This window comes from Bubalus kerabau, chromosome X, assembly GCF_029407905.1.
Source record: "Bubalus kerabau isolate K-KA32 ecotype Philippines breed swamp buffalo chromosome X, PCC_UOA_SB_1v2, whole genome shotgun sequence".
Classification (NCBI taxonomy): domain Eukaryota; kingdom Metazoa; phylum Chordata; class Mammalia; order Artiodactyla; family Bovidae; genus Bubalus; species Bubalus kerabau.
Genome location: NC_073647.1, coordinates 24,821,822 through 24,827,783, shown reverse-complemented (window position 1 = coordinate 24,827,783; position 5,962 = coordinate 24,821,822).

The following is a 5,962-nucleotide window of genomic DNA, read 5'->3' as shown; positions in this document are numbered from 1 at the left end:
GAACCAACTTATACCATTCAGTTCAGTTCAGTTGCTCAGTCGTGTCTGACTCTGCGACCCCATGAATCGCAGCACGCCAGGCCTCCCTGTCCATCACCAACTCCCGGAGTTCACTCAGACTCATGTGCATCGAGTCAGTGATGCTATCTAGCCATCTTATCCTCTGTCATCCCCTTCTCCTGCCCCCAATCCCTCCCAGCATCAGGGTCTTTTCCAGTGAGTCAACTCTTCACATGAGGTGGACAAAGTATTGGAGTTTCAGCTTCAGCATCAGTCCTTCCAAAGAACACCCAGGACTGATCTCCTTTAGGATGGACTGGTTGGATCTCCTTGCAGTCAAGGGACTCTCAAGAGTCTTCTCCAACACCACAGTTCAAAAACATCAATTCTTCGGTGCTCAGCTTTCTTCACAGTCCAACTCTCACATCCATACATGACCACTGGAAAAACCATAGCCTTGACTAGACGGACCTTTGTTGGCAAGGTAATATCTCTGCTTTTCAATTATGCTATCTAGGTTGGTCATAACTTTCCTTCCAAGGAGTAAGCGTCTTTTAATTTCATGGCTGCAATCACCATCTGCAGTGATTTTGGAGCCCCCGGAAATAAAGTCTGACACTGTTTCCACTGTTTCCCCGTCTATTTCCCATGAAGTGATGGGACCAGATGCCATGATCTTAGTTTTCTGAATTTTGAGCTTTAAGCCAACTTTTTCACTCTCCTCTTTCACTTTCATCTTATACCATTGCCCCCCCCCCCAATTCTTGGGCCTTCAGGTTTGGACTGGAACTATACCACCAGGTTTCCTCGGCTTACAGTTGGAGATGGGACTTCTCAGCCTCCATAATTATGAGACACTTCCTCATAACAAATCTCTTTCTGTATATCTATTTATATCCTGTTGGTTCTGTTTCTCTGGAGAACACTAATACAGTACAGGCTTACCTCAGGGATATTGCAGGTTAGGTTCCAAACCACCACAATAAAACAAATATCATAATAAAGACAGTCACACCAGTTTTTTTTATTTCCCAGTGCATATAAAAGTTATGTTTACACTATACTGTAGTTAATTAAATGGGTGTTAGACTGCCCCTTGCAGGCTTACAAGTCCTGTGCTTCCCTAGCTTCAAGACCAAAGAAAGAGCCCTTAGTCAGTGACAGAGACATCACTGGTTTGATGGATGGGAGGAGCTTACATGACAGAAGCAAGGTCCTGCAGAGATACCCCACCCACTGTGTGTGGTGGATGGAGGGGAGATCTCCAGTTATAGGGGAATTGACATCAGGTGGGCTCATTAGTTACCAGGGCAACTAGCAGAGGGGCAAGCCCCTCACCACCCCTTTGACAAGAACAATGACTAGCTGGGGCCTGAGGCAAGTACATAGGAAGGTCAGTCATGTGAGTAGTGTGCAGGTGAAGCACGCGTTGGTTGGGCAGGGGATATACAGAGAGCAAGAGAACAGCCATCTTGAGTGGCCTAACCACACAATGTGCAATAGCATTATGCCTAAAATAACAATGTACATACCTTAATTTAAAAATACTTTATTGCTAAAAGCTAACCATTATCTGAGCCTTCAGTGAGTTGTAAGCTTTTTGTAATGGTGACATAAAGTATCACTGATCACAGATGACTGTAACAAATATAATAATGAAAAAATTGGAACTATTGTGAAAATTAACAAAATGTGACACAGAGTCACGAAATGAGAAAAGGCTGCTGGAAAAATGGTGCCAATAGACTTGCCTGATGCTTATAAACCTTCCATTTGTGAAAAACACAGTATCTGCGAAGTGAAATAAAGTGAAGAACAATGAAATGAGGTGGGCCTGTACTAAAACTCAACCAAGATAAAATAGATCATCTGAATAGCCCTTTTACCACGAAAGATGTTTGAATTCACAAACTAAAAAACCTCCTTAAAAAGAAATCTTGGGAACTTCTCTGGTGATCCAGTGGCTAAACCTCTAAGCTCTCAATGCAGGGGTCCGGGGTTCAATCCTTAGTCAGGGAACTAGATCCCACATGGCACAGAGAGTTTGCATACCACAACTAATGATCCTGCAGGCCGCAGTGAAGATCAAATATCCTGCAACTAAGACCTGGCACAGCCAAAAACAAAAAAGTGCTACCTCCATAGCATGGAGTAATGTGCAACAATAAAGAAGAATGAACTTGAGTCATGCCACAAACTCGGTAAATCTCCAGAGCATTGTACTAAGTAAAGTTAATCCCAAATGTTACATAATATGTAGTTTCATTTATATGACATTCTTAAAATCACAAGTTTATAGAGATGAGAAGCAGATTAGTAGTTGCCAAGGACTGGGCACTGGGGCATGGAAGGTTTTGAGGTTGGTGTAAGAGATTGCATGAAGGAATCTTGCGATGATGGTGTTGCAGAAACCAGTACTCGAGAAACCAAGCACCACACTCGGAGAGTTGGAGAACTCACGTTTATTACGCCGGCAGGCCCAGAGGGGTTAACACTCCAAGCTCTGAGCCCTGAACAAAGAGCTTACAGAGTTTTTATACACAGACAGGTATGATTAAGCGGGTTTGTGGGTTTGTGGGTTTGCAGGGGCTGGGAGATTGCAAAGAGCAGGACAAGGGTGAGTGAGATAAGCTCCAGTTCCTAGTATTGTGAGTCCCCACTTTCTGAGACCTACGTGATCCAAACTTTGCAAGGAGCAGGAGGTTATGTAAAATTTTAATTTTGCCTCTTCAATGGAACAGTTAGTTCTACACTTCCACTTTCAAAATATTGAAAGAAAAATCTGTCAAACGAAAGTGCTATATCCAGAAAATGAATATGAGAGTCACTCAGTCGTGTCTGACTTTTTGCAACTTACATAGTTCATGGAATTCTCCAGGCCAGAATACTGGAGTGGGCAGCCTTTTCCTTCTCCAGGGGATCTTCCCAACCCACAGATCGAACCCAGGTCTCCCACATTGCTGGCAGATTCTTTACCAGCTGAGCCACCAGGGAAGCCAATATCCAGAAAACTATTCTTCAAAACTGAAGAGAGTTGCTAACAGAGTAGATCTTAGGAAAAAATTATCACATCACAAGGAAAAAAATTATTATGTGTGCTTATGGATGTTAACTAGATTTATTGTGTTTATTGTGGTGATCATTTTGCAATTAAACAAATAAAAAACTGAAGGCAACACAAATTCCCAGATAAACAACCTGTGAGAGAATGTATTGCTAGCATAATTACTTCACAAGAAATAGCAAAAAATAAGTAAATTAAATTAAATGGGAAAAAATATCAAAAGAAGTTTTTTTTAGGGTGAAAAGATTTTATACCAGAGAGTAAATCAAATCTGTACAAAGAAGCAAAGAGCATACTAAAGATAATTATGTAGGCAGTTATACAAAGACAGAAATTATATATCTATAGTACGTTCTCTTTTCTCATCTGAATAGATTTTTTAAACAACTCCATAAAATAATAATTATAAAATTGTATTATTGGGCTTTTAACATAAAAAGATGTGATCTATATGACAATAGTATCAAGCAGAGGAGAGAAGGAATGAAACTATATTAGAACAAATAAATGACATAAAACAGTAAGTTGAAACCACAGGAAAAAAAAAAAGAATGCCACAAGTGGTAATATCTATGTTACAACAAAAAATTTGAGCAACCACTAAGAAAAATAACTCAAAAAATAGAGAAATTATTCAACAAAGGAATGAAAAAGATACAGTAGAAAATGTGTTTAATAAAAAATAAGGCAATAATTAAAAGAGGGACAGAATATTCCTCAGATGACACATACATAAAAAATTAGCAAAATGGCCAACATAAATCCAACCATGCCAATAATAACATTAACTGTGAATGGCTTAAGTGACTTAATCAAAGGTAATATTATCAGAGTGGATTAAAAACCCAAAATGAAACTATGTATTATCTATGAGAGATGTACTTTAGTTTTAAAGACACAAATATGTTGCAAGTGAGAAGATAAAAGAAGATGTGTTCATACAATGTGATAAAAATGTTACTAGAGACAAATGATATTTTATAATGATTACTTGCATGGGTGCTAGGTAGTTTCAGTCAGGTCTGACTCTTTGCAACCCTATGGACTGTATGGACCAGACTTCTCTGTCCATTGGATTCTCCAGGCAAGAATACTGGAGTGGGTTGCCATGGCCTCCTCCAGGGGATCTTCCCAACCCAGGGATTGAACCTGCATCTCTTATGTTTCCTGCATTGGCAGGTGGGTTCTTTTCCACTAGTGTTACCTGGGAAGCTCATAATGATAAATGTTAGCAAAAAATGTACAGAAATTTGAACCCTTGTGTATTGATGTTGGAAATATAAAATGTTTCAGCCACTTTGCAAAGCAGTTTGACAGTTCCTCAAAAACTTAAACACACAGTTACCATGTGACCCAACAATTCTACTCCTAGGTATGTATCCAAGAGAAATGAAAACATGTTCACAGAAAGACTTATGCATGGATGTTTGTAGCAGCTTAATTCATAATAGCCAACGGTTAGAAACAATCCCAAATCTCCATCAACTGGAGAACAATAAAATGAAATATATTCATTCAGTGGAATACTATTTAGAGATTAAAAAAAACCAGACTACTGTTTCATGCTAAATATGTGAAAGTTACTCAGTCGTGTCTGACCCTTTGTGACTGTATAGTTCACAATGGAATTCTCCAGGCCAGCATACTGGAGTGAATAGCCTTTCCTTTCTCCAGGGGATCTTCTCAACCCAGGGATCGAACCTAGGTCTCCCACATTGTGGGCAGATTCTTTACCAGCTGAGCCACACGGGAAGCCCAAGAATACTGGAGTGGGTAGCCTATCCCTTCTCCAGAGGATCTTCCTGACCCAGGAATTGAACCAGGATCGCCTGCCTTGTAGGTGGGTTCTTTACCAACTGAGCTATGAGGGAAGCCCTGCTATAACATGGATGAACTTCAAAAACATTCAGAAACTAGGTGCAAAAACTACCTATTCTATGATTGCATTTATATTAAATGTCCAGAAAAGACATATCTATATAGACAGAAACTAGGTTAGCTGTTACCTAGGTTTGGGAGTGAAGATTAACTGCAAATGAACATGAAGGTGATGATTGCACAATTTGTAGATCTACTAAAAATTGGTGAACTCTTACAGAGGTGAATTTTATGGCATGCAAATTATACCTTAATAAAGTTGAAAATATGATCAATATCATTAATTACTATGAAAAGGCAAATTAAAACCCAAATGCGATAACATCGCATACCCACTAGAATGGCTAAAATAAAAAAAGTAGACAATAACAATTATTGGTAAAGATACAGAGAAATGGGAAACCTCACAGATGGCTGATGGGAATGTACATGGTGCAGAATGTACATGGGAATGTGCATTGGAAAACAGTTTGGCAGTTTCTTAAAATGTTTAGTTATAAGTTTACCATATGACCCAGCAGTTATTTTCTAGGGTGAATGAGTACCCAAGAAAAGACTAGTACAAGAATGTTCCAAGGAGGGTGCTACATTATAGCCAAAAAGAAGCAGCAAACCAAATGTCAACTAACTGATGAATTGATAAACAAACTAATACAACAGAGTGTCATTCAGCCACAAAAATATATGAAGTATTGATACATGCCACTATGCCATTGAACCTCTAAAATGTGATGGTAAGTGAAATAAACCAGATAAGAAAGTTTGCAGATTGTATCTACATGTATTGACACACATACTGTATCACATGTATTATATGATACCATTTATATGAAATGTCCAGAACAAGCAAATCCATAGAGACAGAAAGTGGTTGCATGGGCCTCATGATGAGAACAAGCATTAACAGTAAATAGGATTTTACTGGGATGATGAAAATGTCCTAAAATGGATTTATGGTGACAATCATACAGTTTGGTAAATTTACCAAAAATCATGGAATTGTACACTTGACATGGGTAA